Below are 24488 nucleotides of genomic sequence, written 5' to 3'. Positions count from 1 at the left end.
GTAATATGGTATTTTTTTGTGGCTCAGTAAGCTGGGTTTCTGTCTGTTCCTGAAGAGTATTTCTTTTTTTGAGCAGTGATAAAGATATATCCTCTCAGTATAACTGAAATTTGCACATGAATTCTAACTTTTATTTTTATATAAAAGCTCATTTTTAATAGTGTTACTCATTTTTTAAATTGCCATTTTTGATGATATTTGGCTTGAATGTTAAATATAAATTTTGACCTAGAAGATAGTAAGGTTTTACCTATGATTTGCAAGTAGTTATGGAACAATGAGCATTTTTTAGGGTTATATCCTCAACCCCCCCCACATCTGTATTTTAAATATTGTGCATTCCAATAATTAAAATCACTTGAATAGCAAAAATGGCAATCTGATTAAACGGCATATTATAGCTTAACAGGACATGTTGGACCCACTTGATTTTTTATTCTGAATCTCACAGAATACTCAGCTGCTTCTTTTAGTGTTTAACTTCTTTTCCTTCCCTTGGCCTTCACTGCCAGTAGTTCTTGATTCTTTATTGTGAAAAGGGGCAGTAGAGTCACTTAAATTTGATCCAGTCTCTTTGCATCTTACAAAATTAAATAGCTAAAAAGAAGTAAAATAAGAAGGCAGTGCTAATGGCATGTATGGTGCATATTGGTGGCACATGCTTCATTATGATTCGCTTGTTTGCTTCTCGGTTCCGTTTTTACCTTTGAAGGCAGTGGATTTTTTTCTTGTGTTTCTATCTTCTTCAGTTTCACCTTAATCAAATTTCTGATCCTCAGCCATGTCTGGTGTGTTAGACACAGTCGTGGAGGAAATGGAGCGAGGTGCAGGAGTGAGTGGGGTCCAGACTGCAACTGGCAACTGCCAGGTGTCCCATTTTTTTTCCTTCTTAAAGATTCATTAAATTCTCTATTGGCTGCGAATCAATTCCATCAGTTTTATAGCATTTATCACCATGATACCCAAATACTTTCTAAACAGAACAAGTTACCACTACTGAAGCATCACTAGTAACTGGGTAGCCTGTAGAAGATGATGTGTGCTAATAAAACTATAGTTGTACTCTCCAGTACTTCCCATTGCCTTCTTACTTTTAGCTGTTCCCAGAGTTGACAGTTTATTCTTTGGCCATATAATCATAGTCCTGTACTGGTCTGAACATTTGTAGTAAGCTATATTTCTCATTTTTTTAATTAAATGGCAGTAATGCTCAGAAAATAAAATAATGATCCTTTTACTAATGCTACTCTTTCTGCAAACATTTATTGGCTACCTTGTAGTTTTGCAGATATTACACTAGGTGCTGGAAATAGAAAGGTAATAAAAACAGTCTCTGCCTCAAGAAGTTAATTGTTTATTTGGAAAGACTGAAGAATGAACCTATAATTATGGTTCAGTTTGATAAGTGCCGTGGTAGTGATCTGAATAGAGAGCATTAACAGTAGAAGAGGAGGAGCAGGCATACAGGCCCGATCGGAGAGGTGCATAGAAGGCTTCCTGGAGGAAGTGACTAATGCATGGGCTGAGTCTTAAGAAGAAAGAACTAAGCAAAAAGGAGGTGGAAAGATATTGACCATAGTCCATATAGAGGGATCAATATATGTGAAAGCTGGAAGCCTCGGGAATCTTTAAATAGCGGTTAGTAGCTATAGTTCAGGATAAATATGTATGCCACAATCTGTGGGAAGGAGGGGAGTGTTACAGTCTGATCATGCTGAAGCATGTTTAGTCAGATGTTGTGCTCCAGCATTTAATTTTACGATCAAGGCAGTGGAGAACTATTGAAGTATTTTAAGTATGTAACAATATTTTATCAGGAGTTTGCTTCCTCATTCATTCATTCATTCATTCAGCAGATCTTTATTGAGCATCCAGGGGTCTCTGGTAGTCTGGGATAATATATCATGGTGTAGAAAGCAGCTGTGGTCTCTCCCTTGAGAAAGCTTATAGTCTGCAGAGGGACACAGACACTAATCCAACAAAAAAACCATTTAATCACAAGTTACCACGAAGTACTGTAAAAAATTGAAATAGGTTTTCTATAATTTGGTGGAATTTGGAGAGGATAGAACTTATTTTTAATTGAGTGCTCAGAGAGGGTCCTCTGATAAAGTAACATTTAACCTGGGTCTTGAAGTGTGAGAAGCCTGCCATGTGAAGAATGGGGAGGAATCAGTGTTTGTGACGGCAGTAAGGTGGAAAGAACTGGACATGTGTGAGGATGACTGGTATGACTTGGGGGGTAAGAGCACCGCAAGGCATGCGGGGCCTTAGGTAAGGGGTGGTCAGGAGTTGGCATTTTTTTTAAGTGTTTTTTTGTTGTTGTTTGTTTGTTTGTTTGTTTGTTTTTTACAGAGATCACAAGTAGGCAGAGATGCAGGTAGAGAGAGAGGAGGAAGCAGGCTCTCTGCGGGCTCCATCCCAGAACCCTGGGATCATGACCTGAGCCAAAGGCAGAGGCTTTAACCCCCTGAACAACCCAGATGTCCCGATCTGGGATTTTTTTAAGAATGGTAGAAGCCATTAAAGAGGTTTAATCAGTGCATGACATCCACTGATTATGTTTTTAAAAGACTGTCTGACTGCTAGTTGGAAAATGGATTCCACAAAACTAAGAATGAAGCAAGAAGATCAGATGAGTTATTAGAGTAGCCTAGGCCAGAGTTCTTCAAACTGAGGTACACATATATCTGGAGATGGCATGAACATTTTCCAAACGGATATATGGACACAGGTGCCCAGCTTCTAAACATCCTTTTCCTTCAAATTGGTCTGCCTTAAAGGGCACCTAAGATGAGCAGATTCTTTTTACTTCCCTTTTCATAGTGTGCATCCCTCACTTTACAATAGGTGCATCTCTCCTGAATCTTAGTGTTTTATATTCCTCTAGGGAGGAAAACAAAACAACCCTGGAACAGTTACACACAGATAATTGCAAATATTGGCATTAAGAAGATGGATCAGAAAATTCAGATTGTTTATAATTCTTTGTTTTCAATAGAATTGGATAACCTAATTAAGTTGTCAGCTGATAGATAATTATAAATAATTTTTAATAATAGGCTACTGTGTGATTTGGTGCATATAATTCTGAAGGAGTGCAAAATATTGGGACATACTGCTATAAAACATTTCCTTCCATTCCTGTCTATTTATATAAAGGTTTCTTAGTCCTATGAAAAGGAAACATGCAATAGAATTGATACTAAACCCTGAATGAGTAATACTCATCAAGGAATAGCTAAACTAATAAAATAAAAATTCCATTAATTTCATTAGATAAGTATGTTTAATGATATGACACATTTTTAGTAAAATTTTACTTTTCACATTTAATATGTATTCTTTCAAAATATCACATATATAAGTTTCGATTGATAATATAATATTATATTGATATATTAATCGATATATTATCGATTGATAATAATAATATAATAATATAATATAATAATTTGAAAGAATTTTTAATAAAGTTATGATGATAGGAAATGTTGTAAATATGAAATTTAAATTTATTTACATATCTTTGATGGAGAAAAGTATGAGAGAGGATTTATACAAACAGTCTAGCATAAAATAAATTACATCATTATAAAATTTTAGGAAGAAATGGAACAGAAATACCAGGTTAAAGAGAAAAAGGAACACGTAAAATGTTTAATCACTTAAGAACAGTTTGTCTTTACAGTTTTTAAATAGATAAAAATATATATAAAGTCACCATAGTATTTATATTTAATTGGATACTTTCTTTTTAAAAAAAGAATGACACTTTATTTTTTGAAAATATTTTAAAATACCTAAGAAATCACATTCTTTGCAGTTCTTTGAACTTATGAGTTAAAAATAGATATCAGGTTAAAATTATAGTTATGTAAACTATTTTAGGAGGCATACTAACAAAGTCATGTAGGCTTCTGGTCTAGGCAAGAAACTGTAAATTAGGATGTAGGTGGGTAAATTGCATAGTGGCAGTGGGAATGGAGACAAGTAGATGGATTTAGAATGTCTTTTGGAAGTAGAGCTAAAAAGACTTGGTGAATTCCATCTATGGAATATGGTAAGGCTGAAGGAGAAAACAAAGATGATTTTCCAGTTACTGGCTAGACAACTGGATAGATGTTGGTTCCATTTTCTGAGAAGAGAAATCCTCAGGGAAATACTTGTTTGAGGATAAGAAAGAAATCATGCTAAAAAGATAGTTATTATTATTAGTAGTGGAATTATTACCACATCAGATGTATATATCAACCCAGTTTTCTCTTCTGAAATAAACTATTGTCTACTTCATGTTTACTTTGTACCTTTTTTCAGCTATTTCATTGACATCTCAGCCTGAAGCCATCCAGATCCAGAACCCTTGATTCCTTGCCTTAAACCAATTTTTCCCCAGGCCTTTTCATCTCATGTGAGAAAACACTCTTATCCTACAAATCTGAAATTAGTCATGGTGCGAGTTAGGAGAAGCAAGTCCAAGAAAGGCTGAAGTGATAGGTTAGGTACAGAGATTGTAAACTCTGGTTCAGAAAGCTACTCCAGAGGTTTGGGGAAGCTGTATTACATAGTGGCTAAGAAAGTGGGTTCTGGGTTAGAATCCTTGATTGGAATTATGGTTTAATCACTTAAAAATTATAATTGCAAACAAATTATTTCTGTGTTGATTCCCTGAGTTGTCAAAAATACTTACTGTAACTGCCACACCAAGGAGAGGTTATATGTATAAAGCACTTATAACAGAGTTGGCATATAGTAAGCACCCGGTAAACCTTAGTAGCTAAGGTTAAGTAGCTACGTAGGCTTCTTTTGTTACTACTGTGGCTCTTGATAGCACCAAGGAAAGAGGTTGCTGTCATCAGCAAACAGCCCCAGAGAAACTTAGTATCTACAGACCCCATCTTAGTGTCTTCAGTACTGGTGATAACCAGCTTTTTCTTAGAAGTTACCATTTGCATATATCAAGTTTTAATCCTTGGGACTTGAGGAAATTCTGTCCCCTGGCACTTCGCAGCCTAGAATTTATAGTATCTGCATCTGCTGGAAATACCACAGCCAGCTAATAGGTTAGTCAAATGGGTATCGTTCTTATCATTCAGTTATTCCTTCTCTGAGAGTCTGTCTTAGGTCAATGCAGGATCTTAGTTCTATCCATTATTTTCCAATATTCTTTTAGCTTCCTCTCACAAAAATAGTCTTAGTAGTTTTAGTAAATGGTTACAAATTTGTGCTGTGAAATCCAATCCTAATGCTATCCTTCAGTTTTACAGAGTTATGTATTATTCTGTGATTTCCTTCGGAAGGAAAGTAGGGAGGGAAAGAAGAATGCTTTCTTTAGCACAATTTAAAACAAAATGAGAATTTGAGAATATTATGCTTAGATTTTATTCATAGAAGTCAGAAGATAGAGAAAATTTAAGATTAAAAAAATGTTGTGTTTGATCCTCATAATCTTAAATTGGAAATATCTGATTGAATATTTGTGACTTTTTCCTCTTACCAAACACTCAGATGCACACACAAACATACACATTTCCTGCATACTGAAAATACCTCAAAAACATTTCAGTTGCAGTGCACCCTCCTAGTGCCCAGGTATGGTATCCAAATACCACTCGGTATTAAGAGGATTTGAGTTCCAAATAGAAGTTACTTTTTTCTTTTCACATAAAGTGAATTCTAGGAATACACATTTTTCTTCACAAGTGCTTATTTGTGACCAAAATTTCTGTAGTCCTTATAGCAGCATTCTTCAATAGAACTTTGACCCAATGGAATCTCTTCTGTTCAGTATGGTGGCTGATGAACACTTAAAATGTGGCTAGAACCCCTGAAGAACCAAATTTTCAATCTATTTAATTTTAAAATCTATTTAATATTAATTTAAATGGGCACATCTGGCTAGTGGCTGCTGTATTAGACGGTGTGTTAGATGGATGGATACTTATATAGACATATACGTTACTTAGCAACTACCATTTAGTTTTTCCTCCTGGGCCTGACAGAGTTGTAGTACTGCTGTATAAAGACAAGCACTTCCCTGATGTTGTTGATCCTTTTTTTGTTTTTGTTTTTGGAAAAACATCTGTGGTCTTAAAACGCATTTGTCAAAAGTAATTATTCCTTTTTTATTCTTAAGATTTTATTTTATTTTTTTATTTGACAGAGAGAGAGAGAGATTACAAGTAGGCAGAGAGAGGGCGAGAAGCAGGCTCCCTGCCAAAGCAGACAACCCAATGTGGGGCTCGATCCCAGGACCCCGTGACCATGACCTGAGCCGAAGGCAGTGGCTTAACCTACTGAGCCACCCAGGCACTCAAAGTAATTATTCCTTTAAGAAATAAAGGTGAAAGACTAGGTTAGTAAAAGACAAGGTCACTTTCAAGAGATACCATAATGTGTGTGTCTGTGTGTCTGTATTACCCCATGTTTATAGAGTAGTAGACATTTCAGTTTATAGCATGCATGATGGAATTAGTATAGGAAAAAGGAATATAAAAGTTATAGAAACAAGAAAGCAGTGTCTGTCCATAGAGAGAATATGCCACCCTAGTGTTAAGTGTTTAATGGCTTCATAGATAACCATTTACTCCATTACTCTGTTATTCATTCCAATAATGCTTATTGAGAGTTTACTATATGCTGGGAAATGGAATACACTAGTGAACAAAACAAATATGGACCCTTTCCGCCTGGTGTTTATTTGTTAGGAAGATTAATCACATGTTCACATACATAAATATACTCTTTAAGATTGTGATACAGTCAAATAAATGAAAATATAGAATTATAAAAAGAGTATAACAGGGGGAACTTATTTAGAATGAATGGTCAGGGAAGACATCCCTAAGACACTGATACTTACACATCAAAAGTAAATAGGAACTGATGAGATTTAGAATGTCAGGAAATTTACTTCATGGAAACCGCCTGTGTGGACACCCTAATAATGGGAAGAGCATGGTATAGTTATGCTATAGAACTAAAAGGAAATCACCAGTTAATGGAGAATGCTAAGTAGAAGTGAGTTGGTGGCTGGGTGGGTAGGTAGGTAAGTGAGTGAGTGAATAAAGGAATGAAAGAACAGATGGTATGACATGGAGAGTTAGGGAGGAACCAGATTATGTAGGATGGTCATGTCAATGATTTTAGATTTTATGTTAATTGTAATGGCTAGCCTTTAACTCCCTTTAAGAAGAAGAATGATAAAAATCCATTTCATGTTTCTTTAAAAAATTTATTTATTTATTTATTTATTTGGCAGACAGAGATCACAATTAGGCAGAGAAGCAGCCAGAGAGAGAGGAGGAAGCAGGCTCCCTGCTGAGCAGAGAGCCCGACTCAGGGCTTGATCCCAGGACCCTAGGATCATGACTCAAGCTGAAGGCAGAGGCCTTAACCCACTGAGCCACCCAGGTGCCCCACCATTTCATGTTTTAAAAAGATTATTCTGGCAGTTATATGAAAAATAAATCAGGGATAAGTAAGAAAAAAATAAATGAACAAGGACACTAGGCAGAGTACCTGTTAGGAATATATTGTGTAATCCAGGAACAGAGTAGGGTGTTAGCCATGGAGATGGAGAGATTTATTTGGAGATAGATATAATGGGATGTGCTGATATTTTGCATGTGGAAGATCAGGAAGAGGGAGGTGGTATGTGAGATATTTGTGCCCTCTTTCTCATGAAGGTGTTGTCAACTAGGGACTTGGGTATATGGCTTTAGTTCAGAGATGTGCTGTGAGCTAAAATAGAAACATACTCCAGGGCGCCTGGGTGGCTCAGTGGGTTAAGCCGCTGCCTTCGGCTCAGGTCATGATCTCAGGGTCCTGGGATCGAGTCCCGCATCGGGCTCTCTGCTCAGCAGGGAGCCTGCTTCCTCCTCTCTCTCTCTCTCTCTCTCTGCCTGCCTCTCTGCCTACTTGTGATCTCTCTCTGTCAAATAAATAAAAATAAAATCTTAAAAAAAAAAAAAAGAAACATACTCCAATTACTCTCAAATGCACATAAATTAAGAAAGTACCTCTTTATTATTACTAGAAAATGTGACACACTGGACGTATATAGCATCTTACTCTTAATATAATTACAAGGCTTGAGATACTGACATATTGATTACCTATTAACTGCTGATCATTGTGATAAATAATTAATAGTATTTAATCACTTAAATTCTTAGTTTCCTGGAGAGAGAAAGAACATCGGGGCTCATAGGGTACTTTTTCAGAAGAATGAAGACAGGTTTGCATTTGTTCCCTCTCAGTGAAGCAGTGTCTTCATCTTTATTCCATCCTCTTGTCTGGATAAATCCTACTTCTCCTTCCATAAAACCTTCTTTTACCCCCCAAGTCTGAGTTACATGTCTCTCCCATGTTTTTCAGCAGCACTCAGTTTGTTTGATGACACTGTGTTATTATTACTTACTCTCTGTCACTCTAAGAGTTTATCTCCACCTTCTCTATTAGAATGAAAGCTCCTTGAGGACAGGTATTGGGTCTTGTTTATTGTCGTATCTTTAGTAACTCCTGCCATCATGTCTGGTACATAGTGGCATTCAGTGAATATTTGTTGAGTAAATGAGTTAATAATGAGTGAATGAATAAAATTTTATTCTGACCTCCTGACTGCACTCCTGGTAACAGAAGCATCACTTTATTTACTAAACAATGTGAAATTTAATTGCAGTTTTATGACTCTTACATTAGTTATCAAAAAATATTTTGTATTATTATAAAAATATATTGAATTATTACAAAAATGTTTTGAATTGTTTTCTTACTTACAATTCCTTTCCATGGGATTTGATGAAGTACTTTGTCATCTGCCGGAAAAACTCAAAAAAGATTTCACAATCGTAGATTTAAAGAATTAGATAGTATTACTTGAAAGCTTATTTTTTGTGGTAAAGAGTATTTGATATTAAAGCATGGTAGCTGCAATGGAAAAATAAAATTTAGAAATCTTCATTATCCCTGACCTATCCTTACAGTGGAAAGTAAGAGGACTTGCTATGTCTCATGCAGTGAATATGTAGCACTCTGTCCCACCGTGACTGATCTTTCAGATAGTGGGAGCTAACAGAAAGTGATGTTATATACCATCTAGTCTTCAACTCTGAGGTAGCAATAAGCCATGTCATAAAAACATGTAAAATTTCAAAACACTCTACAGAGCAGATGTAAACTGTGATCAAATTAGGATGAAAATGTTTTTGATTCTACTTTATTTCCATCTGGTGGGACTAATACTTATGATCATCACCAGTGATTTCATTCATTAGGTTTTTCAAGATTTGTCTCATCTCTCCTGCCTTAAATAGAGATTTATAATATTAAGATTGTTTTCTTTTATACAATACTCTAATGGGCTACATTTATAGTTTATAGAAGTTTCTTAACATATATGTATTTATTTTACTATTTATCCTTTTATGCCTTAAGTCAGTTTCTGTGTTGGTAGTGATGGGGGTTTTTGAGGTGAGTAGCTGAGTGGTCTCAAAGTATTATAAATACAAACATGTTTCTCAGCTACGTGTCTTAGAAGAAAATCCAGTCGTAAATAAGCAGTATGAACTTTGCATTTAAGAGATTGCTGATTTCTGCAGAAGTCATCATTTTTGGTCAGTGCAAAAATTGAAGGTACTTTGTTCAAAGATTTCACTTTTAAAAAGATGCTATTATCAAACATTTTATTGGTAAACATGGGGAAAGTACTACATTTTTAATATTCCAAGAATCTGGTATGGTGACAGTTAAATTCACAATCATTTTCTCTTTGCCATTGTGTAACCATGTCAGTATTTAAATCAAGCTCTGTCAAGAGGAACTTAGTAAGTTTCATTGTAGACTCTTGCTCTAATGTCAGTGAGTTTGAATCTCCTTTGTTATGGTGACTGGTTATGAAATCAGTCACTTGACAGACCCTGAAGTGAGACTGCTGGAAATACGTCATGTCTGCCTTCATGGTGACAGCTGGCTACAAAACAAACCCCACCAGAGCCATTCTGCAATTGACAAGGGATTTCAAAGGCCAACAGGGCTGCCACTTCAAAGAGAATTCTGCCATCTCTGGCTTGTTGAAAGAAGAAGTTAAATGGCTATACCCTGCCATAGCAGAAATCTCCATGTTTAGACTTCTCCTCCTTTTGATCTTAGAAAGATGTATGAAAAGCTCTTTAAGTTAAAGGAATGATATAGTCTATAGCAATGGCAACCCAATATTATTCTGCATTTCAATTTACTTCTTAATGGAAATTACCCAAATATGTTCAAATAACAGTAGGTCTAAAAACTCAAATGTCTCAGAGGATGAGTGCTCAAAAAAGGAATCAAAACTTCATATTAATGTTGTAGCCACTTTCACAAATGTGGAGTAAGTCAGATGGTGAATAAAATGGAGCTCTCAGTGTGTTTTTAAAACTCCTTCAGTTTCTCCTGGTAATTTTAGTCTCCTTTAGTAGAATCATGTTCTGAATATTGATAGTAGGAATGGCAGACAACTAAAACCTGTTGTCTCAAGTCCAATTTGCATGGTTTAAACAGACATTTCTCTTCCTCCCCTTTTAGTAACTTTGTACTTGAAATTTTAAACTACCTTGTACTGTTTGAAATGTTACTCATCCAGTTATGCTGGATACGATATTGATATAATTACCTTATTGTATTCAACAAAGGGAAGATCTCAGAGTTTTAATAAAACTCTTCCAATAAAAGATCAAAATACTAACAGGCATCTTGAAGAATAACAATGAAAAGGCAGCAACATGAATATTTTCATTTAGAATACTGATAGCCATGAAAGATACTCATTTGATGGAGTTATGTGTAGTGTACTTGAAAAAGAAGAAAGGAAACTTTATAAATAACAGGGCAGTAAAAATATGGAGATTTTATATGTAGTATGAAGCGAGAGTAGGGCTTGGCTTGAAATCAAATTATTACAAGTCAATGGCATGACCTTTTTTAACGGCAATGTTTTCTCTCTCATCCTCTGTATTATAGGATAAAACTAAGAATCCTTAGATTATTTTGCCCTGATCTTGTGTTCTTTTCTTCTCTTAAAACTTCTGCTTACATATAATAAAAGGGTTGACTTAGCAGAAGCTTTAGAGCACTGTAATAACTTCCTCTTTAATTTTGCCAGATGGGGTCAGTAGACAACAAGTAAAAAAATTCTGAAGGGAAACTGGAGCTCCCAGGAAATAACCACATGTGATGGTATGACCAAAAAAAAAATAATAATAATAATAAAATAATAATCTTTTTACACATGAGTGGTTTGTAACAGTACTTTTGAAAGTAGTGCATTTGGGTATGCCTTTTTTATTACAGCTTTTTGCTCTTGAAAAGTTTTTGATAAAATAGTACATGATTATATTATTCTGGAAGTTCAGGAAATATCTATGTTTCTAAATTTTGGCTTGATTTTTCCTTTTCATTCAACAAAAGGACCACATCTGTGTTTTCCAAAGTTATAATCAAATGAAAAATTAACTGCAGTGGAAAAGAAATAAAACCTTGGCACACCCTAAAATTGAACCACAGAGATGAGTGCCAGACTCTATAGATACTGGTTTTCAAAGTAGACATGTTTTTATACTTCTGACTAAACTATATAACCACTACTGCACTGGGAAGCACTTTTGGAATCTATGTGGCAGATCTGTAACAGATGATATTTAGTTTGCTTGTAATGAGTTCTTGGGGTGTTTGGCCCTTATTCTGTTATCTCCTACTGAGAAGTTTGATAAACCAAATTATTGACGATAGAGGCAGTCATCCAAGATATCGCTGAAGGTGAAGTCATGAGAGCCAGATGGCTTCCCACTGATTTTTATATGCAGTTTATGTTCTCCTTGGCTGCACCTTCTTGGATGTTTTCAGTAAACATATTTTCCTAGAGAAATATGCACAGCAGGATTTATCCTACACAACAGATAGTTTTTGTGTGTGGCATGGCCCATGCTCTGTTTTGGCACTCATTTGTCCCCTCCTCTTATCTCCATCCTCTCTAATGAATGAGTAAAGAGATAATAAGGGCTAGTGTAAAGTGCAGTGACCCAAAAGTCCAGTGATGTGGATTTTAGCTCTTCTGTTTACTAGCTGTGATTTAAGGTGAGGTTCATAGTCTTTCTAAGCCTCTGTAGTGGAATGAAGTAATTATTAGCCCACAAGTGTTTTGGTAGCTTATAAAGACAATATACAAATGTCGAGCATTATTGCTCAACATTATGGCCAGAATAATCTTATATGTGTGTGTGTGTGTGTGTGTGTGTGTGTGTGTGTGTGTGTACACATTTATGTGATGTTTATGAGTTCTCTCTTGGTGTCCTTGAGTTGCCAGACATTAAATCTCATCATTTTGGATTTCTTCTTTGACTAATAGTAAATTTGTGATAAGTAAAATTTTGGTATTTGATGTTACTATTTTTAATAGTATAATATTAATTTTTGATTTTCATATAACTGTTATTTCATTTGCCAGTATTTTTTTTATAACCTTTTTCAGGGGTTATATTGAAATAATATGTTTTCTCCACAAAAAGCATCTGCAATTGATGAAATATCATTCTGTTTACTTCTAGGTAGCTGTTTGACTTTTTTCCAGCAGTGCAAATGAGAAGGATTAAAATTTTCCATTAAAGTGTCAGTAATCTTTTATTGTTGCAAACTTAAGATAGGAGTATGAAGCTGTTTTATTCAAATTGTTTATTTGATCTTAGAAAAAGGGCTTAAGACCTAAATGCTCTGGTCTCTGTTGGTAACTTTATGCTAGTGAGGGGATTGCTGTTTTCTGTCATGAAAAGGAATTAATATTTTCTCCATGTGAAATGGCCAAATGGTTTCAACTATGAAGGAAATTTTTTTTCAAATGCTGGGTATCTTGTACAGCCTTCCTAGCCTGTACTTTAGTCTGTTTTTTGTTTGTTTCTTTTTGTTTGTTTGTTTGTTTTTTGTTGTGTACTTTAGTCTGTCATCTTGACTTTCTAGTAATGCACAAAATAACCTTTTTATTTTTCAGAAGAGAATTTACTAGAGCTTGAAGTTCAAGGGAAAGTCTTGTCTTCCCACCTCTGTTTATATTTCCTTGAATTATTCATTTGTCACAAACTCTAATGAGATATAAGGAGGTCTCAGACCCAGATGCAGAAGAGTGTAAAATGATGGTTGCCACATCTTGTTACTGCTGCTGGAGAAAAAATGTGATGTTGCTTAGATTATTTCTATCCTTTTTTCTTACAGGAGTAGAGAAGAGCCATGGAGTCTATGTGAACCCAGGCAGTTACTAATTTTTGTTTCATTTGATTCTGGTATGAATTCTTGGTTGCTGAAGTAAGCAAATTATAGGAGACATTAATCAAGTAACAGTCTTCTGAAAACAAACAAACAAAAAGTAGTTTTGAGTGCTTTAAATCAGATTTTTAGTCGTTTTGATGCTTTGTTACCAAAAAAATCATTTAAGTGGAATTAGCAATGAGATAGCCCTTCTTAAACCTGCTTTCCAACCTCGGTGACACAAATGATGAGATTAATAGCAGTAGGGGGACATTTGTTTTGTTTTGAAAATGTACACCCACATTTTATTGGTGTGGGATTTTTAAAGCTCCACTTAGGAATGATAAGGGGTTATATTAGAGGGTTTATCTACCTAAGCCCTCTGGGTTGATAAAGAAAAATTGAGATAACTTAGGGGATGGGGGAAGCAATTCTTTCACATTGTTGTGTTTGCACTCTTTTAAAAAAAATTTTAAAAACAATGAAATCTTGCCATTTGCAACTACATGGGTGGACCTAGAGGGTATTTATGCTATGCAAAGTAAGTCAGAAAAAGACAAATACTGTATGATTTCATTTATATGTGGAATATAAACAAAAAAAAGCAAATGATCAAATAGAACAGAAACAAACTCATAGATACGGAGGACAAACTATTGGTTATTAGAGTAGGGAAGAATTGGTGGGTGGGGAAATAGGTAAAGGGGATTAAGAGGTAAAAATGTCCAGTTATAAAATAAATTAGTCATGGGGTTATAATATACAGCATATGGAATATAGTCAATAATATTATAATTACTTTATATGTGTATGGTGACAGGTGACAGATACTATTTACTAGACATACTGTGTCACATATTGTGTCATTATTCAATAATGTATAAAGATACTGAATCACCAGGATGTACACCTGAAACCAAAAGGTTATTGTATGTCAATTATATTTTTATTTAAAAATATTTATCTTCAGCTAAAGATTTGTAACCACAGCACAATATTACTGGAAACTTAAAGGGAATTGCCAATGAAGAAACACAGCCCAGTCAGTGTACATTTATTTCTTCTACAAGTCAATCTTAACTGTGGGTTCTTATAAACCATATGCTTTTACAGAAATACCCAGCATCATTAACTGTCCTATGGGAATGTGAGCCATATTTTTAGAGATGGTAAAAACATTTTGTAAATTCCTCACCAGTGGAACACTAATTATTTCAAGTGTCTTGCTGATTTTATTCACACTCACAAACTTTTGACATTGTTGACTTATTAGAGAAATGCCACTCTATTTAAAAAGTTAAGAAATCTAATGACTCCCAAGTTGAATTGGAGAAATGTGTTTTCTTTGGTTTCTTTTTCAGTGTTATGTATGTGACTTCTACTCATATTTTGGTTCTTCATAAGGTCGGGAGTAAAAGATAGCAGTAGTACCTTACAATTCCTAATCTTTTTTTTTTTTTTTTTAAAGATTTTATTTATTTATTTATTTGACATAGAGAGAGAGAGAGATCACAAGTAGGCAGAGAGGCAGGAAGAGAGAGAGGGGGAAGCAGGCTCCCCGCTGAGCAGGGAGCCCCATGCGGGGCTCGATCCCAGGACTCTGGGATTGTGACCTGAGCCAAAGGCAGAGGCTTTGGCGCCCCCCTAATCTTAATATACTGCTAAATTCAGTGTTAATTTAGTAAATTAAGTTACTTCAGGAATCACAATATCTTATTTTCAATAAACAATAGAAAATTAAAGCAGTGCTATCATGTAAGTCATACACATTAAGGAAGTAATTCTTAATTCTTACTTTGGTATCATCTGCTTTATTTCGAAGTTATGGCACAGTAGGGCCAGTGTCCTCCACCCTTTTTAAAGAACTTAGTAGAATTAATTTTACTGTGCCTTTCATCCTAGATTTCATTAGACATTGTCCAAAAAAATAAGCCTCCAATTATCTGTACTGCACCATTATCCGTATCTGTTCAGTACTTTCTTTGCCTCAACGTATTCTTTAATTCTTCTTACTCCTACATCTTCCCACTTTGTCACCAAAATTCAGATTCATTATCTTCATTCATTCACCAATTCACCAGGTAGTTACGGAGTTTCAATTCTGTTCCAGGCCCTGACATATACATTCTTAATTTCTTTTCACTCCTCCTCCCCCACCTCCCCAACCTCTTTCTTAATTGTAATTAACATATGGTGTTATATTACTTTAAGGTATATAGTATAATGATTCAACAATTCTATATATTGCTCAGTGGTCATCATGGTAAGTGTACTCTTAATCCCCTTTATTCCACCCATATACCCACCCACCTGTCTTCTGGTAACCATCATTTTGTTCTCTGTATTTAAGAGTTTGTTTCTTTTTTATCTCTTTTGTGTGTTTCTTCATTTTTGTTGTTCCTGTTGTTTCTTGAATTCCACATATGAGTGAAATCATGCTATATTTGATTTTTTTTTTCCTTTCTTGAACCATCTTTCACCTTCTTTGCATGAAGTGTAATTTTGCCTCTCCTTTGACAACTTCCAGCAACTCTTTCTGGTGATGCATGTTTCTCCTGAACCGTAGGGTTAGAGGTAGGACTCTCACCCTTCCTGTTTCCTGTTACACTTTCAGACCATTATTCTATCACGTTATTGTGAGAACCCCTACTTCTTCAAGTCCCATGCCATTCTGATATAGCATGGAAGGTTTTCATTGAAGATTTTTTATCTCACTGATTTCAGAATCTGCGTGGATAATTCATTTGTTTTCTAATCCTTTCAGTTTCTTTACCTTTGTCTCCTTTGACTTTCTTCATCCCATATCTGGCATTCTAAACCTTATAATCTAGCCTGCCTCCAAATTCACTCATTACAGTATCTTTCTCTCTAAACACAATTGCCTATTATTTTAGCATTCTTATTCATTTGTACTATCTTTCCATATCATTTGAACAACTTTTTCTCTTTTTGCTTCATCTAATCCATTAGTCCTCTCTTTCCTTCCTTTTGTATTCCCCGTCTTTGCCTCTTCCTATATTCAGCTTAGAATCCCTTTTCCATTATTTTAGTAGCTCTCATTTTCACATTCTGAGTCTTCTGGCCCCTCTATTTAGTCAGAATCCCTTTAGTACCTTTCTGTTGTATTTGTGAAAAATCCCATATCCTTCATGTAGCCTACAAGATCATTCTACATTTAGCCCCTTTCTCCCTCTCCTACATTTGTACCCTTCTCCTTGTTCTCAGGGCTTGTATCTTTAATCTTCTCTCTCTGCTTTCCCATTTTAGGGCTATTAGACTAGCTGGAATGCCATTTTCCGCCCCACCTGCTTCTTACTTTCTTTGGGAAACTCTCTAGGCCCCCCAAACATAGATCAAAACCTCATGTTACTTACTCTCATGGTATATGTACTTTCTACATAACATTGTACATAGTTTATAATTAAATATTTATGAATTTTATTAATGACTATATGGACTCAAAGCTCAAGAGCTATAGAGAAATATGTCTGTTTTGTTTTCTGTTACATGTTCAATGCCTAACACATAGTACCCGGCACAGGGTGGGAATGAAAGGTTTAGAAGGTAAAAGAGAAGGGGGAGAAAGGAAGGAAGGAAAGATGCAAAACTGGGCATGGGAGCACTCTGCGGAGCAATTTATTAGATATAATTGTGGAAAGCTGTTATGGAACAGTGATACATTGTAGCAAAGCAAAATTAACTCTGAATACAGTGGGTTCGGGCTGCCTAGGTTAGAATCCTGGTTCTATGCCCTCTAGCTGTTAAGTTACTTAAGCTCTCCAAACCAATAGTATTGTCTTCTATAAAAGTGAGATAATAATAATACTTAATATCTAGCCTTACGGGCTTATTGTGAGGATTTAATGAAATGATATCTGTAAAGTGCTTTGAACACTTTGAAGTTTTCAGACAAGGTAAGTTGCTGCTGTTGTTGTTATTATTATTTTAAAATAGCTACAGCTATTCCCTGTTAATAAAATACTGTACTATTGGTATATATCCTGTCAAAGAATTACCATGCATTGATGAAAAGAGTATAATGGGGAAAGAGAATATTTCTAGTATGTAGGCTAGTATGCAGCGTAATTCTGTAAATTTAAATTCACAGTAGTGGTGATTGTGTGATACCTAGAGGATTTTGTTGGGAGAGGATGGTAGTAGGTGTATATGAATATATGTGTGTAAGTTCTCACTGATACTTAAGAAATGTTCCTCAACTCAGGAGCTTTTTAAAGAAAAACTTTTTTTAATTTAAAAAATTTGGAGGGTAATTCTGTAGCAGAGTGGTTCCTAATCTAGTATTTCTTTGAAATCAAGAGAACTGGTGGACTTCTCAAATGAAAATTTGACTTCTATGATGAATGCTTAACCTCTAGGTAATCTTCCTTTGTACACTCCTTTTTTCTTCTAATTGTTTCAATCTTTTGGAGACTTATGCTTCTTACCCTCCTAAGAAACCATAACAAGATTTTCCATAAGCATCTTGGAAATGACAAAAAAAAGTATTTTGCTCTCTGTTGGGGAATGGAAGAAGGTGGGAGACTTGAAGATGCAGTCTTTGCCAGCACCTGAAGCACCTAATGTCTGCTTTCTTAAGGAAAATGGGTCTGTGGTAAAATCATAATTTGTTCCTTCTTATTCTGAGTAAAAGTTTATTAGCTTGTGATTTAAGCAGACCATCTGGTCGTGCTGGCACTGCACACTATCAAGCCCTGTGCTTTCTCTTAATATGTTACTGGAGGCAGTTAAGTTGCATACTTGAATCCCAGCTCTGGCCTGGCTTTTTTTTTGTATCTTGAAACATATGTTTTTAAAGATCATACTGTAACCTGGAGCACATTTTTAAATGGTGGAGAATTTCTTCATTGTTTAATGTTCTTCATTTCTTCTGTTCAGCTTTCATTACTTTCATCTCTCAGTGACTATACCTAAAACTGTATAACTAATGTGTGGTAGGCGTGTAATGGAATATATATCCAAATGGAGATAGTTGGATGTATACTCTGGAGTTGTGGAGAAGTAACAGAGTAGTTCATTTTGACCTTGAAACTGTTTCCCTGGCTGGAGCCCAAGCACAAATGAGATAATTATTTGGAAATCCTTGCCTGTGGTACCATTCTAGTCTTAAAAACAAAAATGCTTTAACATTTACTTGGTCATATGTATTATCTTGGTTGTATGTATGTATAATAAGCTAGGAATACCTTGCGGGTCTGGCACTAAAATGGTTGGGAAAATGAAGCAATCTTTAAGAAAATTACATTTTGCTAACAAGCAAGATTCTGTAAGTGGAAGTATGGAATGAAAGTTAAAACATGTCTGTAAACAGAGCAGACTGGATGCTTGGAAAATAACTTCCACAGAAAGAACTGAAGATGGTTGATAAAATATGTATCATAAGTTGGAAAGAAAGTAAGGAAATCTCAGGAGATGAATAAGACAGGGAATTAAAATACAGGTATTTGAGGAGCTGTTAAACTTGAACATTAGCTCTTAAACTTAAACTTCTTGGAAGGAAAAAGGTCCATGGATGCCCAAAATGGAGAATCTAACAGACAACCAAATTCCCTATACCCTTTTTATTTTTTATTTTTTTAAGTAAGCTTCATACCCAGTGTAGAGCCCAACACCAGGCCTGAACTCATGACCTGAGATCAAGCCCTGAGCTGAGATCAGGAGTTGGATACTTAAAATGACAGAACCACCCAGGCACCCCTCCCCACCCTTTTAAAAAGGGATCCATGGCCACCTGGGTGGCTCAGTTGATTGTCTGCTTATAACTCAGGTCATGATCTGAGGCTCCTGGGATCTAGTTCCATATGAGGCCCCTTGCTCAGCAGGGAGTCCGCTTCTCCCTCTCCCCTCCACTGCTCATGTGTGTGCACATGTGCATGCTCTCTCTCTCTCTCACAAAAATAAATTTAAAAAACCAAAAGGAATCCACAATACCCCAAATTGGTCCTTTGAAAACATTAAGAGAAGTGGCTTTTGGTGATATTAAAAGTGTAGGGGGAGGCAGAGTGGGGGCGCCTGGGTGGCTCAGTGGGTTAAAGTCTCTGCCTTCAGCTCAGGTCATGATTCCAGGGTCCTGGGATCAAGCCCCGCATGGGGCTCTCTGTTCAGTGGGGAGCCTGCTTCCTACTCTCTCTCTCTCTCTCTCTCTGCCTGCCTCTCTGCCTACTTGTGATCTCTGTCAAATAAATAAATAAAATCTTTAAAAAAAAATTGAAAAAGGCAGAGTAAACAATTTTTGAAGTGATAAAGGACTTATAACTATGAATCCTGCAAGTTTTAAAAAGATAAAAGAATATTTCGCCAGTACATATGACAAAAGAATTTAGCAAGACTCACTACATGTGAAAAAGAAAACATGAAAAAATGAGTCAGTAATAAAATTTTTCCTACAAATTTCAATCCTGAAGAGTTAACAATGGTGACTTTTTAGTAGACATAAAAGGACAAATAACTTCAATCTTACAGAAACAATTCCAGAAAATTAAAAAGAGGGAATAATTTATCACAAACATACTTTATAAGATTAACATAACTTCGTATCAAAATTTACAAGGTTAGTACAGGAAAAGAAACGTTTAGGCCTGTCCAAACCGTGAACATAAATGCAAAAATTCCTAAACAAAATATTTCCAATTTAAAGTTAGTGTATGAAAAAGAGAAAAATAAACATGAAGACATTTTAGGCCTGTTGCAGGAGTCAAGATTGGTGTCTTTAGAAAATTAACTACCATAATCTGCCACATTAAAAGATGTTAGGGAAAAGTCGTATGATCATCTTAAGAAATGTAGAAACTTTAATTTTTTTAACTAACTAGCAATAGAAGGAAATTTCTTTTTTCTTTTTAAGTTTATATTTAGAGGTGCATAGCTGTCTCAGTTAGTTAAGCATCTGCCTTTGGCCCATGTCCTGATCTCAGGGTCCTGGGATTGAGCCCCATAGTGCGCTGAGACATTGGATGTCCCTATGGGGAAAATGAGATTGGTTCAACACCATACACAAAAAAGCAATTCCAGGTAGTTTAAAGACTAGATGTCAGACACAATACTTAACACTCTTGGATAACTTGTCATTTAGGTATTGTACAGTAATCACAAAATAACACAAGTTGTGATGGCTAATTTTATGTGTCAGCTTGCTTGGGCCACAAAGTGCCCCGATAATTTGGTCCAACAAACTGTTATTTTTTTGAGGGTGTTTTGGATGAGATTAACATTTAAATCAATACACTTGAGTAATTCACATTGCCCTCTGTTCTATTCCAGTTTTCCAGTCAGTTAATTCCCCTCCCCTGACAAAGAGTAAATCCTGCCTGATTGTGTTTGAACTGGGATGTTGGCTTTTGCTTGCTTTTGGACCCTAATTGCAATACTGAGTCTTGAGTCTTGAGTCTGTCAATCTTTGGACCAGAACTTCACAATTGCTTGCCTCTCTTGGGTCTCAAGCTTGCTCATTCAGTTTGGAGATCTTGGCATTTGTCAGGTTCTATAATCATACAAGCCAGTTAATTTTAAAAAATATATATGTATGTTTTCTAATATGTATTATACATTACATTTTGTGTATAATTTCTTATAAAATATACATTTAATATATAATATATACAGTGTACTTCATATATTGATATAATTGCTATGGTATATTAATATAACTGATTATCTTAATTTAACAGTATATTTAATTACTGGTTATATTTCTCCAGAGAAACAAAACTAATAGGATATATATTGAATACAGTATGTGTGTATATGTATATGTTTGTGTATGCATGCCTATACAGGCGTACTTAGGAGACTTTGTCAATTTGGTTCCAGACCACTACAATAAAATATAGAAGGCAATAAAGTGAATCAAATGAATTTTTTGGTTTCCCAGTGTATACGTATATAAAAGTTACATTTACACTGTATTGTAGTGTGTTAGGTGTACAATAGCATTAATGTCTAAAAAAATGACATACATGCCTTAATTAAAAAATACTTTATTGCTTAAAAATGCTAACTAGCATCCGCACTTTCAGCAAGCTGTAATATTTTTGCTGTTGGAGGTTCTTACCTCAGTGTTGATGGCTCTGACTGATCTGGGTGGTAGTTGCTGAAGGTGGGGGTAGCTGTAGCAGTTTCTCTATTTTCATTTTTTGGGGCTTTTTTTGACAAGTATTTAGGACCTTTAGTAAGATTTGTTTGCTGTTTGTTGACTTTTTTGAAAAAAAAATCAAGTTAACTTTTTAATAGAAATAGAAATGAGGCTTTTATAAAAATCTCATCTTGGGGTACCTGGGTAGCTCAGTTGTTAGGCATCCACCTTTGGCTCAGGTTGTGATCCTGGGGTCCTGGGATCGAGTCCCACATCGGGCTCCCCGCTCTGTGGGAAGCCTGCTTTTCCCACTCCAGTTCCCCTGCTTGTGTTCCCTCTCTCACTGTATCTCTCTCTGTCAAATAAATAAATAAAATCTTTAAAAAACAGAAAAAAGGGGCACCTGGGTGGCTCAGTGGGTTAAAGCCTCTGCCTTCAGCTCAGGTTATGATCCCAGGGTCCTGGGATTGAGCACCACACCAGACTCTCTACTCAGCAGGGAGCCTGCTTCCTCTTCTCTCTGACTGCCTCCCTGCCTACTTGTAGTTTCTGTCTGTCAAATAAATAAATAAACAAAATCTTTAATAAATAAATAAATAACATAAAAAAGTAAAAATAAAAATCTCATCTTGCCCAGATATGAAACAATTTAAAAACCCTTGTAAGTGTAGTAGGCTTTTTTTTTTTTTTAAAGTTTGTCCTTACTAAAAAGGGATGTTTTTAGGCAGAAACAATAAAAACCCCATGCTATAGATAATGCAGATAGTTCTAGTTATTTTGTTGATGGGCAAAAAACAAGCACTTAAGAGCTTCAGCTCCAGTTTTTTGTTAATTTATTTCTGGAATATCAAACTCATTTCTTCTTATTGGATGACTGAACCAGATGATGGTAGAGAATTGATAAACCAGTATTTACTTGGCCCTGCCCTAGTCAGAAGTTGGGGGATTGGGGCAGATGAATTCTTTGCTGGTGGATCAGCTGCTTTTATCTCTTTGCCACTTTGTTGTTTGGGGTTTCCTTGACACTCATGTCAGTAATTGAAGTTGTGGAAGTACCAGTGTTGAGGTGGCTGCTTACCGTGGGTCTTATGTCCTTGATTTTCCTTAATTTCTTTATTGCTGTCTTCTCTATGTTGTCTCTGGTAAGGAGGCCCCTGCAGAATTGTTGTCTGTGACCCTGATACATACTGTCTCTCACTGGTCTACCTTGTGCTCCTGAATTCTGGTTGTCAGCACCTTCCAGCACTTCACCCTGCCCAAGCGGTTTGGAAGACTGTGGTTGATGCCCCCATGGTCTCCACATATAGTAAGATGGGAGTTGTTGCCTGCAGAAGGTCTGGAACTGTTGGGTCTGGCCTTGAAAGCATGTCTAATTCCTCATTCTTTTCCCCACTCTCACTATTTTGGCAATTCTGCTAGTAATTGCATGGAGGACCCATGTGCCATGGATAGTGCCTATAATGGTTACGATCTGCTGCATATTTACTGCCTTGTACTGGAACTCCACCAGCACCTATACCATCTGCTACCTCCTTAAATTTTCCCCTTCACCAGCATCATACTCCATAGTCCCTCCATCCTCCTACACTATGAAGGTAGTTCTTGGAATTACTCCTCTTTATGACAGTCAGGTGTACAAATACATCTTCCTTGTTTATTCCTGTTGATGACACAATATCCATATCTCACATTGGACCATTCTACTCTTTCCCACATCTTCTTACACTTGCTGGCAGTGATGTGAGGCCTCCACCACCAACTGTGGGGTCAGGCTTGGTGTCGGCAGTGATGGGACACGGGCCGGGACTGGGTGACTGGAAGGTTTCCACTTCATTGCTCATGGTTGTAGTGATGGTGACGGGGCTGGTTTAGGCAGCTGCAGCTCCTCCTGGGGTATGATGGTAACTAGACCAGAGTTGGTGGGGCTCTTCCAGGCTTTTTGAGGTCTGCTCTCCATCCCACTACCTATTGGAATTTCTTCAAATACAGCAACAATGGAGGCACCTGGGTGGCTCAGTTGGTTAAGCATCTGCCTTTGGCTCAGGTAATGATCCCGGGGTCCTGTGGTCAAGCCTTATGTCGGGCCACCTGCTCATTGGGGAATCTTCTCTTCACTCTCCCTTGGCCTCCCACCCCCCACTCATGCTTGCTTTCTCTCTCTGTCCCTCAAATGAATAAATAAAATCTTAAAAAAAGAGAAAACGATGAAGTTTGCCACACCAACTTTTTCTTTCACAAACAGTTTCTCTGTAGCATATGATTCTCTGTGTTAGCATTGTAGTCACAGTAGAACTTCCTTCAGAGTTGGAGTCAGTCTTCTCAAATCTGTTATTGCTTTATCCAGTAAGTTTACATAATTTTTAAATTTCTTTGTTGTTGTCTCTACTGTCTTTATGGCATCTTCAGAGGGAGTAGATTCCATTTCAAGAAACCACTTTCTTTGCTCATCTAAAAGAAGCAACTCCTCATCTGTTCAGATCTTATCATGGGATTGCAACAATTAAGTCACGTCTTCCGGCTCCACTTCTAATTCTAGTTCTCTTGCTATTTCCACTACATCTGCAGTTCTTTTTCCATTGAAGTCTTGAACCCCTCAAAGTCATCCAGGAGGATTGGAACCAACTTCTTCCAAACTCCTGTTCAGGTTGATAGTTTTACCTCTTCCCATGAATCACAAGTGTTCTTACCAGCATCTAGAATGGTAGACTTTTTTCCCAGAAGGTTTTCAATTTACTTGTCCCAGATCCATCAGAGGAATCCCTGTCTATGACAGCTGTAGCCTTCCTGAAATGTATTTCTTAAGTAATAAGACTTAAAATCTGAAATGATTTCTTCTTGCTCCATGGGCTACAGAATGAATGTTGCGTTAGACATGAAAACTACAATCATCTCATTGTATGTCTCCATCAAAACTCTTCAGTGTCAGTGAGCAATCATATTTTGAAAGGAATTTTTTTTTCTGAGCAGTAGGTCTCAGCAGTGGACTTAAAATATTTAATAGACTATGTTGTAAACAAATGTGCTATTGGGATGCCTGGGTGGCTCAGTTGGTTAAGCAGCTGCCTTCGGCTCAGGTCATGATCCTAGCGTCCTGGGATCAAGTCCCGCATCGGGCTCCTTGCTCCGC

General features: G+C 36.3%; 1 protein-coding gene and 1 pseudogene across 14 annotated transcripts in view; one reads left to right on the top strand and one right to left on the bottom strand.

Moving 5' to 3' along the window:
- Positions 1-24488, top strand: part of ERC1 (ELKS/RAB6-interacting/CAST family member 1) — a 558216-nt gene that overhangs the window by 258632 nt on the left and 275096 nt on the right. The window lies entirely within an intron of this gene.
- LOC131838186 (Y-box-binding protein 1-like) lies at positions 22225-23318 on the bottom strand (annotated as a pseudogene).

The sequence above is a fragment of the Mustela lutreola genome, chromosome 8 (assembly GCF_030435805.1).
Source record: "Mustela lutreola isolate mMusLut2 chromosome 8, mMusLut2.pri, whole genome shotgun sequence".
Taxonomy (NCBI): domain Eukaryota; kingdom Metazoa; phylum Chordata; class Mammalia; order Carnivora; family Mustelidae; genus Mustela; species Mustela lutreola.
The sequence above is the reverse complement of the archived record's forward strand: the minus strand, read 5'-3'. Positions and strand labels throughout refer to the sequence as shown.